At 45.0% G+C, this 15692-nt stretch overlaps 1 non-coding gene across 1 annotated transcript; it reads left to right on the plus strand.

The window, feature by feature from the left end:
- Positions 1-980: 980 nt before the first annotated feature.
- On the plus strand, positions 981-1052 carry TRNAE-UUC (transfer RNA glutamic acid (anticodon UUC)). The gene has a single exon. It is a non-coding gene; the product is annotated as a tRNA-Glu (tRNA).
- Positions 1053-15692: the final 14640 nt, after the last annotated feature.

A 15692-nucleotide genomic window follows, 5' to 3' on the forward strand; every position in this document is an offset into this window, starting at 1 on the left:
TCCGCTCCAACACAACAAACAGGACTACTAGTGTAAAATGCAAAAGGAAAAACACTGAATTCTACATATTTCTTTAAAAATAGAAATTAGTCTTATGCTTTAAAATGTTATATTTATGATTCAAAATGTTTCTTTCAGCCTGTGATTGCATGTTTTGAGGGTTACAACTTTGGACTTGTTTTGGGGTAGGGCTGGTTCATGTTGGGCTTGCTTTGGGCTGGTAGTTGAACATCTTTGGGCTTCAGAAGGCTTTGACAATCTGCCAGCACTGCTCCTGTCACACACAGGCTGTGAGGGAGGTGGGCTGCAGGGGGGAGGAGCTGGGGGGGCGTGAATATTTGTTTATCTGCGCCTCAGTTGTCACCCGTCTTACTCCTGCTCATTGTCACGTTCTATCGCTGTTAATGCTCTAAACATGAATGATTTGTGTGAGTAAAACGTCATCCTTCCTTCACCACTTGTGTTGCTACTCGGAGGCTGTGACATGAAGCAAATACAGCATTAGATGAGGAAGTGACGCAAACTCGACAGAAGTGGGGCGTTGTCCCGCCCGCCCCGCGCTTGCTCTGTTATTGGTTCCCCCTCTGTTCCTGTTCACCTGCAGTTTGTTGCAGTCTTGTCTTTACCCCTCTCCACCACCCCCCACCCCCCTCTGCTTTTCTCACTCTTTGGAGTTATTTCCTTATTGTCTCTTTGCTCCTCGTTTCCTTCCTCATTAGTAAAATTATCTGGAACAGTTGTGTAATGGGGGGGCCGTGTGCACAGCAATGGTAGCCCCCCCTCCCAGGAATCCTCATTCGGCGTCACGTTCATTCTTTTTTGTGTGTTTTTTTTTACACGTCAGCGTCAGGTCTCTGTCTCGGTTGTGTGTGATTGTTTCACTCACATATACAAACTTCATCAACACATGAGGACTGACACCGTTGTCACCACAGAGGACACTTCTCAGAGACGCTGAGCCCAGACTTGCTTCTATGTGCTCCCATATGGTCTAGCGGTTAGGGTTCCTGGTTTTCACCCAGGTGGCCCGGGTTTGACTCCCAGTATGGGAATGTTCATTTTTTATACACTTGGCTATTAAGAGAGAGTGGAGTGACATAGCATTGTGTAGAGTGACATGGTGGCGTGGAGTGACGTAAAGTGGAGTGGAGTGGCATAGGCTGGAGTAAAGATGTGCAGAGTGGCGTAGAGTAGTGGCGTGGAGTGGTGTATAGTGGCAGAGAGTGGAGTGGGGTAGAGTGGAGTAGAGTAGCATGGCTTAGGCTAGCATGGAGTGGCATAGAGTGGCGTGTAGCAGCATGGAGTGGCATAGAGTGCAGTGGCGTAGCCTGACGTTGAGAGATATAAAATGGAGTAGAGTGGCACTGAGCAGTCTAGAGTGGTGTAGGGTGGAGTCAATCAATCAAACTGTCAGGCACTTGTAAAACACAGCTTAGCACCCACGGGGTCTCAAGGCGTTGCTGTGGGTGTGTTGATCAGTCGACCAGAGAGGTCTTGAAATCTTTCACAAACTGCTTCAGCGAGACGGCCTGTCTGAGGTTGTGAGGGAGTGTGTCCATGGAGTGGCATGGAGTAGCATGGAGAGGTATAGAGGCATTGATTAGAGTAGCGTAGAGTGTAGTGGAGTTGGGAAGAGTAGAGTGTCATGGTGTGGCCTAGAGTGGTATAAAGAGGTATGGAGAAGCCTAGAGTAGACTTATGTGGATGAAAGTGGTGTAGAGTAGAGTGGAGATGTGTAGAGCTGAGTGGAGTACAGTTGCATAAAGTGGAGTGGCATAATGTGGATTGGCGTGCCATAGAGTTGTGTAGCGCAGTGTGGAGTGGTGTCGAGTAGATTGGCACAACGTGGGGTGGCATAGACTAGGTTGGTGTAGCATGGAGTGGAGTAGAATGGTACAGAGTGGTGTAGAGTAGAGTGGCATAGAGTGGAATGGAGTGGCAAAGAGTAAAGAGGAGTGGAGTGGCAGAGAGTAGAGAGTAGAGTTGAGTGGTGTGTAGTAGAGGGGAGAGGTTTAGACTAGAGTGGCATAGGGTGATGTGGTATTGAGTGGAGTGGCGTAGAGTGGAGAGGAGTGGCGTAGAGTGGCATAGAGTAGTACAGTTGTGGGTGTGAACTGCTAAAAGGCAGTAATAAAATAGGCATGTACTGGCAAGAATCATTAACATGTAAATGTGTTATTAACATGGCATTTATACATTATAGCAGCTTAATCCAACCCACGCAAAATGTAATTTTATTTCAGTTGTATAACTAATTCAACAGAGGCAGGCGCAGACAAAGCAGCAAGAGAACTGGAAACAGAGGAAGTGTCCTGAAACGTGTACCTCAATCATAACGTGATCAGCGGATGGACAGTGATTAAGGTGGATCAATCTGTGCTTGGTTCATGCTCCACAAACAGAAAAGGAAGTGATGCCCGGCACACACTGACCAATTAGGATGCAGCAAAGAAGTGACAATGAAGCCAATGAATGTGCGCAATGGGTCGTCTCCATGTCCTTCATTGTAAACAATACTCCTCGCCAGCAAGAGCACATGGAGCGCATGCACCGTCGCAGGTGAGAACTGAAAACTGCTCTGTTATTAATACCTTGGTACTGGAACATGATATAGATACTGGTTGCCTTATCGAATGTCAGATGATGATTGTGGCTCCGCGATTAAGGATCTGTTTCCTCTTGGCTACTCAGCACTTTATGCCCATTGGGCTGTTTAAATTGTGGAGGGGCTTGCTCTCATTGTGAAAAACGATTAGAAACATTGTATATTCTAATATTCACCTAAATCTTAAAATCTTATTGGCCAGAATTTCTGACCTACCCCACTCTGATGAGAATTTGCTGTAATACACCGCCTCCCTCCCTGTACCGTCTCCCTCACATGCCCTCTTGGCTACTGCCTTGTCTCAGCTCAGTTGAGACAAGCCCACAGACACTTCCAATGAAAAATAAGGACCATCTTTTCTCCTGTTAATTTAAGTAGGAGTTATTTTGCCCTCTAACGTATATAGGGTTATCCTCTATACATTATCTGCTCTGATTTCTCTTTCTGATAGTCCTTTTCCCCTAATCGCTGTTCAGATCCTGCTCATCAGGGAGGGCACACCCTGGATTGTGTCTGTACGAAAAATTGTAAGCTGTGTGTTGAGCCCCCTACGTGGCCGAGTTGGTCGGACCATTCACTCCTTGTCTTTTACATTACTCAGGGGCAGGTCCACCCTTGGTCAGATCTTTCTAAATCTGATACCTCTAAAAATTTTAGATGGGGTAAACTGCTAAATGATCCTAATTTTACCAAACAGCCACAGAACTCCACCCCTATTTTATCAGGCGACACTTCGGATAACATTGCATCTTTTAATAAATGGATCCTACGGACAGCTTCTAATCTGTCACTGATAATCTCAGAGAGAAGATCATCCAAGTCTGCCCCCTCAGCCCCCTGGTTTAATTCAATATTGAAAGAGCAACTTCTACACTGCAAGCAGCTTAAAAGAAAATGGTGTATGGCTTATGATTTAGAAGATCTGGTGCAATTTAGAGTAGCACAAACATTTTATCACAAACAGATCAAAGTTAGCAAAAAAAGGCTTACTATGCCAACTTAGTTGAGGAGGCCCACAATGACCACAAATTCATTTTTGGAATTTCAAATATCTTCTAAAAACCTTTAGCCTCCACGAGGCAGATCCCCCGTCCTAATCTTTTTGTAATCAGATTTCTTCTTATTTTGTAGACAAGATACAGGCTATTAAAAAGGATTTTCAGATTGCTATGTATACCTCTTTTAGCATAGGAATAGACACTCCTTTAAATACTGAAACTGAGAACTTGGAATCTTTTCCGGAAATTTTGCTTGCTCAGTCTCGTCAGGCGATTTTAACTTGTAATTCGGGATCTCCGAAAGACCCCAGCACCACCCCATGTCTACATAAGATTGTGGAATTAGTCAACCCTTTTATATATCATATATTGAATTATTCCTTGAGATCAGCAGAAGTCTCTATGGAATGGAAAATGATGATGGTTAAACCCCTAAGGAAGAAGGCTCATCTAGATCCTACCAGGTTTGCCAATTTACTTCCTATTTCCCTGTTACCTGTTATGGGTAAAATCACTGAAAAGCTAGTGAATACTCAGTTGATGACCTTCATAGAGAACTAATGTATTTCATTCTCTGCAATCAGGTTTTCAGCCTAACAATTCCACGAAGTCCGCTTGGGTAGAAGTAGATGATACCTTAAGACTGGCTTTGGATGCTGGAAACAATGCTGCATTGATCTTATTAGATCTATCTGCAGCATTTGACACCATCTTGCATGAGATCCTTTTACAGGGTGTCAGAGAATGTGGAATTTTGGGCCAGGCCTTTTTCTGGCTAAAGTCATTCCATAGTAATAGAAACCAGACTGTTAAACTAGGACCATACTTTTCTGAAGAATCTATTATCACATCTGGGGTCCTGTAGGGATCTTCCTTGAGCGCCCTATGGCTGGCAAGCATCACCTCTTTAGGTGTGAGTTTGCTAACAACAAACATAGAGTGGGTCTTGGATAAACCCCTTTCATGCATTGGCTTCCTCCAAACAGCCTCTTTCAAACATTGGCTTTGGCCTTTTCAATCACGTCGTGATGCAGCTTATTGGAGTACTGGATCCTCAGCTAATGCTATTGGTTGTTTGTGTGTATCCCTCCACGTCCACTTGAATGCACTTGAGTGCATGCATTGAACTGCAGAAGGGACTACTTTGAAACTATAACAGTCACTTATAACTTCTACTGACACACGCCCATGTGTCTCGCTCTATTGTGTTGATGCTGTGTTAGAACATTAAACACACAGCTATGTGCTTTGATAATAGTTGTTGATTTGTTAGCTGCGAGTAAGCAGGCAGCCATCATTGTGGTCAACTGGTAAATAGGGTGAGTCCCTCACAGCTGGGACCAAGTGCCAATGATGGCTGCACTCCCATACCTGTTGTGTCCAGCCGCTGAGGTTCCTCTCTATAGCAAACGGAGGTTAACACGGGCACTATTCAAACCTGAAGTGAAAGTGAGTTTATGCAGTGCAGCAATGAGGGTGATATAAGTAGTGCTTTGTTGGTGGAAACCATGTGAAGTGCTTCTGTGAGGATCACTATGTGCAGTGCATAAGTGATGGACCACTGCAGCACTACAATGAGTAATGTGCACTGCATTTTATTTCATACCACCCAGGGCACAACTCCTAAAAAAACATAAGTGGGGGGACGAACCAAGTTAGGCAGTATGTAAGTGACATCCTGGCATGTGACATCACACATGGCATCAAAGAAACTGACATCACAGAATGTTGCACCAAAACACATAACCTCAAAAGAAGTGTCGTCACAAGAAGCATGTCAGACCTATAACCTTGAGGGTGGTCTTCCCCTAAACCTTTTAGCTACTTACTTACAGTTTTTGCTGAAATACGTTTTTGCTGGTCTGCATACTCTGTACACTTTGCCAATGCAAACCAGTGATGAAGTGCTTGTGCTCACTCCCCTAAACATGGTTTGATTGGCATGTACCTAATTGGCACATTTATTTTACTTTTAAAATTTAACCAGGGACTGGAAATTAAGGCTCTCATTACGACCCTGGCGGGCGGGGGAGAAGTGGTGGTAATACCGCCAACAGGCCGGCAGAAAAAAATGGAATTATGACCATGGCGGTTACCACCATGGTCATCTGCCACTTCTCCACTCCGACCGCTGGCCTGGAGACTTCGGTCTCCAGCCCGGCGGCCGTCACCAGACTGCCGGCGGTATCAGGACCCTGCATACTGCCATGGATTTCGGGTGGTTTGGAACCGCCACGAAATCCATGGCGGTAGGCACCATCAGTGCCAGGGAATTCCTTCCCTGGCACTGATAGGGGTCTCCCCCACCCCGAGTCCTCCCCCCACACCGCCAACCCCCTTAAACCCCCGCAAAGGTGGCAGGACCCCCCTTCCCACCCCAACCCCAACATTAACACCCCCCCCTCCCCACCCTCACCCCAACATTAACACACACATCCCCTACATGCAAACAAACACTACAACAACACATACCCGCACACATACAAACAGACATGCAAACAGACCGACCCGCACACATTTTCCAGACACACAACACAACCCCTGCATGCATACACGCACCCACAAACCCACTCTACATACTCACAGGCACACCCCCATGCATGCACACAACACACAACACCCCCCGCCCCCACCCCTAACAGACGATCACCTTACCTTGTCCGGTGATCCTCTGGGAGGAGACGGGATCCATGGGAGCTGCTCCGCCGCCAGCTCCCCATCACCAGAACACCGCCACACCGAATCCTGGGTTGGGATTTGGTGGGCGGTGTTCTGATGACGTGGCGGTGGAGGTGGAGCAGCCTCCACTTCCCCGCCGACCGCCAGTTTGGCTGCTGGCGGCTCTCCGTACAAAAAAGGACGGAGGGCTGCTAGCAGTCATGATTCGCTGTGCTGAAAACCACCTGCACTGGTGGTCTTCAGCACAGCGGTACCTCAGCGGTCTTGGAAAAAGACTGTCGAGGTTGAAATGAGGGCCTATATGCTGCCAGTGGGCCTGCAGTGTCGTGAGAACCTCCAGGAGTCAGATTGGTCACTTCTTTTTTAGCTTAGTGTTTTATCCATGTCTCTCTCTTGGAATGTTAGTATGTTGTGTAAGAATGTTAGTGGATTGAATTGTTGTGGAGATTCCAGGGGAATGTGAGGACTGAGAGGACAGTTGCGGTGAGAGACGGAGGTTGGGATGCTTTTCCCCATTCAAACCTATCTATTCCGCAATAAAAGAAGAGACTTGGACTACAACCTCAATTCTTGGCATTCGTTTGGATATCCGCAATCGCTTTGTAACACTGGCAACGAGGGGCTTACCTGCGCGACTCGCAGAAGCATTCTGACTTCACTTTGTGTTTTCACTAGAGTGCGCAATACTTCTGTTGGACTCTCACGCCGTGAGTTTGCCTTGTCACCTTAATTTTCCGTTATTTTTCCTTGTTTGGAGCACTTTTGAACTCTATGCTTTGTAGGTTTTGTGTTTACGGCTGTTGCTGTTTCTTCGGCTCGAGTGTTATTCCTTAAACTCGAGCGTCCTGTTTCCATGGCAACCACCTTATCCTTTGGAGTCCTGCGTGAGCGCGCTCACGTGTTTCTGCCATCACAAGTGTCTTGTTCCTGTTGTCAGTGCCTGTTTCCAGGCAACCACGCGGGTCTACCCAAAGCTCGTGCGTCTTTGTTCCGGCATGAGCAATCAGTGTAGCCGCGTCATCATTGCATAACAACGCTTCTGTGGCAACCACGCGGGTCTACAAATATCTCATGCGTCTTTGTTCCAGCACGAGCAATCAGTGTAGCCGCATCATCGTCGCATAGTAACGCTTCCATGGTTTTGTAAACCACTAGAGCGTTGCTTGCTGTGTGCTTCCGTCCTCTGCTCCCAGTTACGCTTCAGTGTTTCATGGCTGGCCCTGCAGGACCTTACTTTTTTGTTTGTTTGCGGCCATTTTTTACCTATTTGGAGATTAATTTTTGTTCTTCTCTCAGTAACCAGGATTACTTTGCGCTTTGCCTATTTGCACATTATCTTGACTTCACGAAGATTATTGAATTTTATTACTGCAACAGTGACAACCTGTTCCTTCTCTTTCCTCAGCCTGTTGTGGTTTATCTTACTGCGACAGGCACGCATTGATACCTCATTATTGGTGCTCTACACATCTAAACAAGGACTTGAGACATTTCATTGTTTCTTTAATTTTATTTCTTTTGGTTGTGTTTTTTTGTTTCCTTTTCCTTTCCTTTTCTTTTGTGTTATTCTCTTCTTTTGGTTAATACTGGTAATGCAGAACGTGCTGCTCCTCCTTTCTTTCTCTCCACCCCTGGTGAACCTCCCATCAGGTGGGGTAAATGGAAGAAAGTTTTTGAAAGGTATGCCAGAGTTTGTGGAACCTCACTAAGTACTGAAAGGAGAACTGCGTTATTACTACACTGTTTAGCTACGGAAGGCCAAGAGGTTTTTGATCATCTCCTTGAAATCCCTGACAGTGAAACAATCAATCTAAATGAGTATGAAATTTGCATTTGAAAATTAGATTTGCATTATTTACCAAACGTTAGCACCATATTGGAAATATATTATTTCGGTAAAAGATTACAGATTGAAGGGGAAACTGTTGAAAACTATGTTACTGATTTGAGACATTTGGCCTCCTCATGCAAGTTTGGTTCTTCTTTAGAGGAAAGAATTTGGGATCAATTTATGCAAGGTTGCAATATTGACAAAGTACATGATAAATTGTGGTTGTTGGATGCTCCTCATCTGGATGAAGTAGTTTCTCTTGCAAAAAGAATTGAACATTCCTTGAAATGTGTTGAAGTTATGAGAAAGCATGGTTCTAATGATGTTTCTGTGGTAAAAGACAGTAAATTCAAAAGTCATAAGGATGTCAATAGAGAGGTCCCTCAGAACTCCATTAAAAAGAAAAGATGCTATAGGTGTGGTATAACAGGGCATTTTGCTAATGATAAGGCGTGTCCAGCTATTAACAGTTGCTGTTTATTCTGCAAGAAGAAGGCTAATTTTTTGTCTGTGTGTAATCAACGGAAGTCTAAGCAAACTGTGAATTCCATTGATGATCACATGAATGAGAGTAAGAATGGTAGTGATTCTCAGTGTGGTCAGATTGTTTTACAAATATCTGACAATGGTTTTAAGGGCCCTTTGGATTATGTTATGGTGGAAGGGAAAAAGACCATGATGCTCTTTGATTCTGGTGCCAAAATCACTATAGTATCTAATCAATTCTATCAGGAACATCTAAAAGAGAGAATTCAGTTATTGAAACCTGATATCAGACCATGTGCATATGTTGTAATTTAGTAGTGATTAGATTAAGCATTAGCAGAAGACATCTTGTATTTAGCAACTATTGTGAACATTTTGCGGAATCCATTTGTATTCATGGCAGCCATTTTCTCTGCCACATGCTGCCATGTGCTAGCCATGTGCTCTGTCCTACCTTCCTGTTAACTACTCTTGAAAATCTGTCTAGTGACAAGTTATATTTAGTATCTCCCACTTTGCACATGCCCAGTAAGGTCTGCAGCTGTTAGTAATTAGTAACCAATAGTAATGTGTCTACTAGTCCTTGAAAACTGTTAGCCCCTCCTACCTGTCGACTGTGCATATCCATATGACCTTATATGTATATAAGTCTTGCTTCTATAATTGTACCAACTTCTTTTAGCCCCTGCATTGGTATAAAAGGACCATGCTCTCTTAGTTCAGTGTGCTACTTCAAACATTACCGAAGGGTGCTGTTTGAACTGCAGAACCACCTCATGAGGTTTAATAAACTTTGGGGCTCATTCTGAGCCCGGCGGGCGGCAGGAGCCGCCCGCCTGGAGGGAGCCGCCAAATGACCGCACCGCGGTCAGAAGACCGCGGCGGCCATTCAGACATTTCCTCTGGGCCGGCGGGCGCTCTCCAAAAGAGCACCCGCCGGCCCAGAGGAAATGCCCCTGCAACGAGGACGCCGGCTCAGAACTGAGCCGGCGTAGTTGCAGGGGTGCGACGGGTGCAGTTTGCACCCGTCGCGTATTTCAGTGTCTGCATTGCAGACACTGAAATACACAGTGGGGCCCTCTTACGGGGGCCCCTGCAGTGCCCATGCCATTGGCATGGGCACTGCAGGGGCCCCCAGGGGCCCCGCGGCACCCCCTACCGCCATCCTGTTCCTGGCGGGAGACCCGCCAGGAACAGGATGGCGGTAGGGGGTGTCAGAATCCACATGGCGGCGGAGCGCGCTCCGCCGCCATGGAGGATTCCCCCGAGCAGCGGGAAGTCGGCGGGAGACCGCCGACATTCCGCTTCTGACCGCGGCTGAACCGCCGCGGTCAGAATGCTCGTGGGAGCACCGCCAGCCTGTTGGCGGTGCTCCCGTGGTCGGTGGCCCTGGCGGCCACCGGCCGCCAGGGTCAGAATGACCCCCTTTGTCTTTTATTTCAGTTTCTGTGCCAACTTCTTCCTATATGGTCTGAGGACTTTGTGCAGAGAAGGGCGAACCCCTTGCACTAGTAGGCCTTGCTGAGGCTTACTTCGACAAATTGGCGCCCGAACAGGGACTCACCGGCGACTCGGACGCCCGACAGATTGGTCGCGACGAAGGATTGGGATCTCGCTGCGGACGATCAATGCCTGAGGAGACCCGAGTCTTGGCAACCACAGCGTTTTTCCCTTCTTTCTGATTTGACCATCCAGATGGCACCGGTCCTCGACTGAGATCCTTTTTGTTCATTCGTCGTGCAGTGACCATTTGGTCGATTTTAGAACTTGCCAGTTAGAACCTGGACGCCCTGTGATTGGTAAGAGCCGTTTTACGGCACTTGCTGTGGGTTTTGATGCCTTTGTTTCACCACTTACTGTGGCTCTCGTGTTTTGGGTGACAAGTCAATTTGTGTCCTTCGAATTGATATATAAATTGCAATTTATAGAGGCAGGTAATGAGGATAATTTTCTCCAATTTAATTTTGATTTGAACAGCACTTTAAGTGCTACTTTGATTATAGTACTGCATATTCTGCACTATTTTTGGCATGCCTGTTTTTAGCGCACTTCGTAGGATGTGTTGCTTTTGTAATGGTACCAATTTGAGACTGGAAGAATCGCAACCGGCGCCCCCAGAGGGAACGCCCAATAGAGATATGTATGATAAACACGGTCTTTCTTCTATAATGTACAGCACATTATGGAATAAATACACTAGTGCGGATCCTGAGTTACGTTGGCCTATGCATGGGTCATTTGGTTTGCGAAAGATTGAGTATGTGGAACAATGTATGTGTAAGCGAAGGTCTAGGCACGAAATGTTTGACTGTGTACGAATGTGGGAGAAAGAAGTGCATGGACGAGTGAAGCGTGAGCAAGCCTTGCTTGAGAAAGAGCAGTGGAAGAATGTATATGTGAAAGCATTGGAAATGAGAAAGAAATAAATAAATTACTTTAAAGGAGCTAGAAGAGAAAGAACGTAAATTACAGGTAACTGGCCAATACACTGTTAGGCAACCTCTCTATCCTATCCTTAATAAACCACACAATGATTTTTTGTTACTAGATCGCCCTCCACCTCCGTATGTCGTTCCTTTTGCCCCTCATGAGTTAGCTGAGGTCTCCGGTTCAGAGCAACAGAAGATACAAGACAGTCGCTCTATGTTGCCTGCTGACCGTGCGTCTGAGCTTAGATCTATCGTAGCGTTGTCTCTGCTTCTGAACTTTTAGACAACATGAAAGGGTGGACTGAAAAGGAGCAGCTATATTTTACTGAGGCATTTGGCACAGAAGTTATTGAACTATTTCGGAAATATTCTGATGAGTTAGAGCCCGATGATGTAGCAGCTGATCATAAGCAAATGCGTGATGGTCTTTTTGTTTTCTCCCAGGTGGCTGATGAAATCAGGCGTTTGGTGAAATTATGTGTTGTGGCAGTCCGTTTGCAAGTGGAGAAAAGGGCCATGGATGTAGTTGTACGGACATCTGAGACCAGCGGGGTGCAAGCTTCCATCTCCGACACAGATAAGACTATGATAGTTCACCCAAAACCAATGAGAGAGGCCGCGCCTTTGTATGTTCCTCCTAAAGGATCGGGTACAAGTGATGATAAAACTTCTGTTGATGCTCAGGGTTATTTTATTTATAATTGGGTGTATACTCCTTGGAACAGGGCAGATGTGATGGCACTAAAACAGCATTACCTGACCCGCGGAAAAATCCAGCTGCCTTTTATGAGGAAGTTGAGGGAGCAATTAGTTCTTGTACTATGACTTTGGCTGACATTGATTTATTTTTCAGATTGATATTACCGCCAGATATGTGGAGAACTGTTCGTAAAGTTGATGATCGTGTAGTTTTTGGGGCGTCATGGAAAGAATTAGAACAGATGGACGGGGATAGGGAACCTGCGAAAAAGCCGTATCAGTTGATTCTAGATCTTCCCGCAGCCATATTAGTTAAGTTAAAAACGATTACTCCCCCTAAAAAGATAGATTGGACTGTTTTAGCGTCTTGTAAGCAAAAGGCAGATGACTCAGTCTCCGATTTCTTTACACGCTTTGAAGAAGCATTTCATGATTTTAGCGGCCAGTTATTGTCAGATGATACGGGCAGACATTTGTTTGTCGATAAATATGTCGCAAATCTGTTACCAGGAATAGCTAGTCGTCTAAAAGCTAGTGAAAGTTCATGGACTACCTCTACTCCGGTTTCTATTTTGACTATGGCTCAGTAACATGAACGTCAGGAATTAGAAGCAAAAGGTAGCGAGGAGAAAAAGATTTAAGAATTAAAGATGAAGGTTATGTTGGCTCAAGCTTATGGTCCGCCTTTTAGAGGTAGTGATAGAGGTGGACGTGGATCTTATGGTTCTTCTTACACTCGTTTGAATTTGTCTGATGATCAGTGTGCGTATTGTAAGAAATTTGGGCATTGGGCTGCCGATTGTCTAGCACTACGTGTTCAGCAGTGTTCACGTGGTCGGGGACAAATGAGAAATCGCTCAGGATATTCAGGGCCTAGAAGAAGCACAAGTGATCATGCTAGGGTTGATGCTAATGTACGAGGGCATGATGGGTTTAACACTTTTGATAAACGCAACCAATACCAGATGTCTAACTATGTGCAGCCTGATTTCCAAGATTCTGCTTATGCATAGGATTGCCTAGGATGGGGTAAGGAATCAGTTGAATTTCCAGTAGATCAGAGGGGTCCCTATGTTACAACACATGTTTTGGGTTCTACTGATCAGTTTCTGGTTGATACAGGAGCTACTCGTAGCGCCTTGTCTAAACAGTTGGTTCCAAGGGCTCCCCTGTCTGGCTTAACCATTACATCAATAGGTTTCGATGGAACACCTTCCCCTAGCCCATTGTCACAACACTTGCATTCCATGTTGATAAATGTACTGCTCCATGTCCGTTTTTGCTTTCTCCAAATACACCAGACAATATTGTGGGTCTTAATATGCTCAAGTATTTCAGGGCTACAATACGATGCTCTCCTGAAGGGGTGCGAGTTATTTGGAATGACAATCATCCTGTGATGGAAAGAAGTTGTCTTGTTAATGAGGATATTGCATTAGCTTCACTCCCTAGTACTTTGTGGGCTACTTCAGATACTGTTGTGGGACAAATGATTATTCCACCGGTACATATTAGTGTCAATGAGGGAGCTGTAGTGCCACGTTTCCCTCAATACAAAATTTCACAGGAGGGCGAAGAAGCACTCACACGAATTATGCATGATCTTATTGCAGTTGGAGTTGTTGCGGAAGTTCTGTATATTGTTTGTAACAGTCCGATTCTTCCTATTCTGAAAAAGGATACTGATACTAGGATTTACCAATCCATTATTGATTTACGAGAAGTGAATAAGATTGTGGTACCACAATATCCTGTGGTATCTGACATCACAACACTTCTTACTTTGGTTCCCCCGACAGCAACTATGTTCTCTGTGATAGACTTGAAGAATGCTTTCTTTTCGATCCCTATTCATCCTGACAGCCGATATTTGTTTGGTTTTACTTTGAATAAACAATCATTTAGATTTTGCAGAGTTCCTCAAGGCTATGCTGAGAGTCCTAGTATTTATAGTCAAGCGTTAAAACAACAACTTGATTCTTTTGTTTTGCCTGAGGGTGTGGCTCTCATACAATATGTCGATGATATTTTGTTGGCAGCTGATATCCCTGAGCAATATGAAAAGTGCACTTTGTCCTTACTTCTTTTCTTGCTTCACACCATCATAAAGTGTCACGAAAGAAATTGCAATATTGTAGACCAAAGGTAACCTATTTAGGTCACCTTTTGTCTAAGGAGGGCCGTGCACTTACATCAGATTGTATTCAAGCAATTTTAGACACACCAGTACCCTCTACTCAGAAAGATGTTTGTGCATTCCTTGGTCTTACTTCTTTTTGTAGGCAATGGATATTAGGGTTTTCACACATTGTCAAACCTTTGCTAGCACTTTTGACTAAAGATACTCCAATGCCCCTCCCATGGACAGATGAATGTGAGACTGCTTTCCGGCAGTTACGACAAGCTCTTTGTTCAGCACCAGTGTTAGGTACTCCAGATTACACAAAGCCTTTTGCACTTTACGTACATGAGAAAGATGGATGTGCATTGTCAGTTTTAGTACAGACACATGGCGATAAGCAGCATCCCTGTGCATATTTTTCAGCAGTACTTGATCCTGTCGCTCGAGCGTTGCCTGGGTGTTTTCGTTCAGTTGTGGCAACAGCTGTGTCAATACGTCAGAGTGAAGGGATAGTTTTGTCACACAAGCTGTTGGTGTTAGTACCCCATGCGGTTGATGCTCTTTTAAATCAAACAAAGACGCAACATTTAACTAGCGCTCGCCTGACAGGATATGAATTGACATTGCTGGCTCCTCACATTACACTGAAGAGATGTGCAACACTAAATCCAGCCACTTTGTTGCCATAGCCGGTGACTCAGCCTCAGTCACAAGAAACACATGATTGTATATTCCTTACCGAAGAACAGACAAAGGGTCGTATTGTTTCACAAGATATGCCCCTTCCAGATGTAGACGGGGAATTGTGGGTTGATGGGTCTTGTTTGAAGTTGCCAGACGGTACGACCTCAGCTGCATATGCAATCACCACAATACACACAGTAGTGGAGACAGCTCGTATACCACAGAAGTCAGCTCAAGCAGCTGAACTAATAACTTTGACACGAGCATGTGAACTTAGTACTGACTTATGTGTGAACATTTATACAGACAGCCGCTATGCTTTTGGAGTAGCTCATGATTTTGGTTTGCTTTGGAAGGAGAGAGGCTTTCTCACATCCCACGGTATGCAGATAATGCACGGAGAATTAGTGCATAACCTCTTAACTACATTGACATATCCAAAGGAACTAGCTATTGTGAAATGTAGTGCACACAAGAAAGTGACTGATAAGATAGGGCAAGGTAATGCCCTTGCGGACCGCGTAGCACGTGAGACAGCGATGCAGCGAAGTACTACTTCTATGTATGTAGTGAAGTCACAAGCTGAACGTTGGCATAATGCTAGACAAGACGTATTAGATATGCAGAAATCTGCTTCTGTGAAGGAACGTGAGCAATGGTCTGAAGAAGGAGAATTGGATGATGAGGGCTGTTGGCGGAATAAGCAGATGGATAAATGGAAATTGCCAATAGCTTTTTTACAACCTATGGTTCAGATGGCACATGGGCTGGCACATGTTGGAGCTTCAACAATAATGAAGTTGCTTACGCAAGTTTGGGAGCATCCAGAAGTTTCCAGTACAGCTAAGAGAGTAGTACAGTCTTGTTTGATCTGTTTGCAATACAATCCTGGAAAGGGGACACGATCTCCTGCAGGAGGGTTTGCTACACCAACTGCACCTTTCGAAGTTCTACAAATGGATTATATTCAGCTTGAACGCTGCAACAATTTAAAGTATGTCTTGGTGGTGGTATGTGCCTTCAGTAAATGTATAGAGGTGCACCCCACAAAGGATAATACTGCCATTACCACAGCGAAGGTGCTTTTGAAAGAATTTTTCCCTAGATTTGGTGTTTGCAGACTTTTATGGAATGATAACGGACCTCATTTTGTTGGGGA

Source organism: Pleurodeles waltl, chromosome 4_2, assembly GCF_031143425.1.
Source record: "Pleurodeles waltl isolate 20211129_DDA chromosome 4_2, aPleWal1.hap1.20221129, whole genome shotgun sequence".
In the NCBI taxonomy this organism is placed as follows: Eukaryota; Metazoa; Chordata; class Amphibia; order Caudata; family Salamandridae; genus Pleurodeles; species Pleurodeles waltl.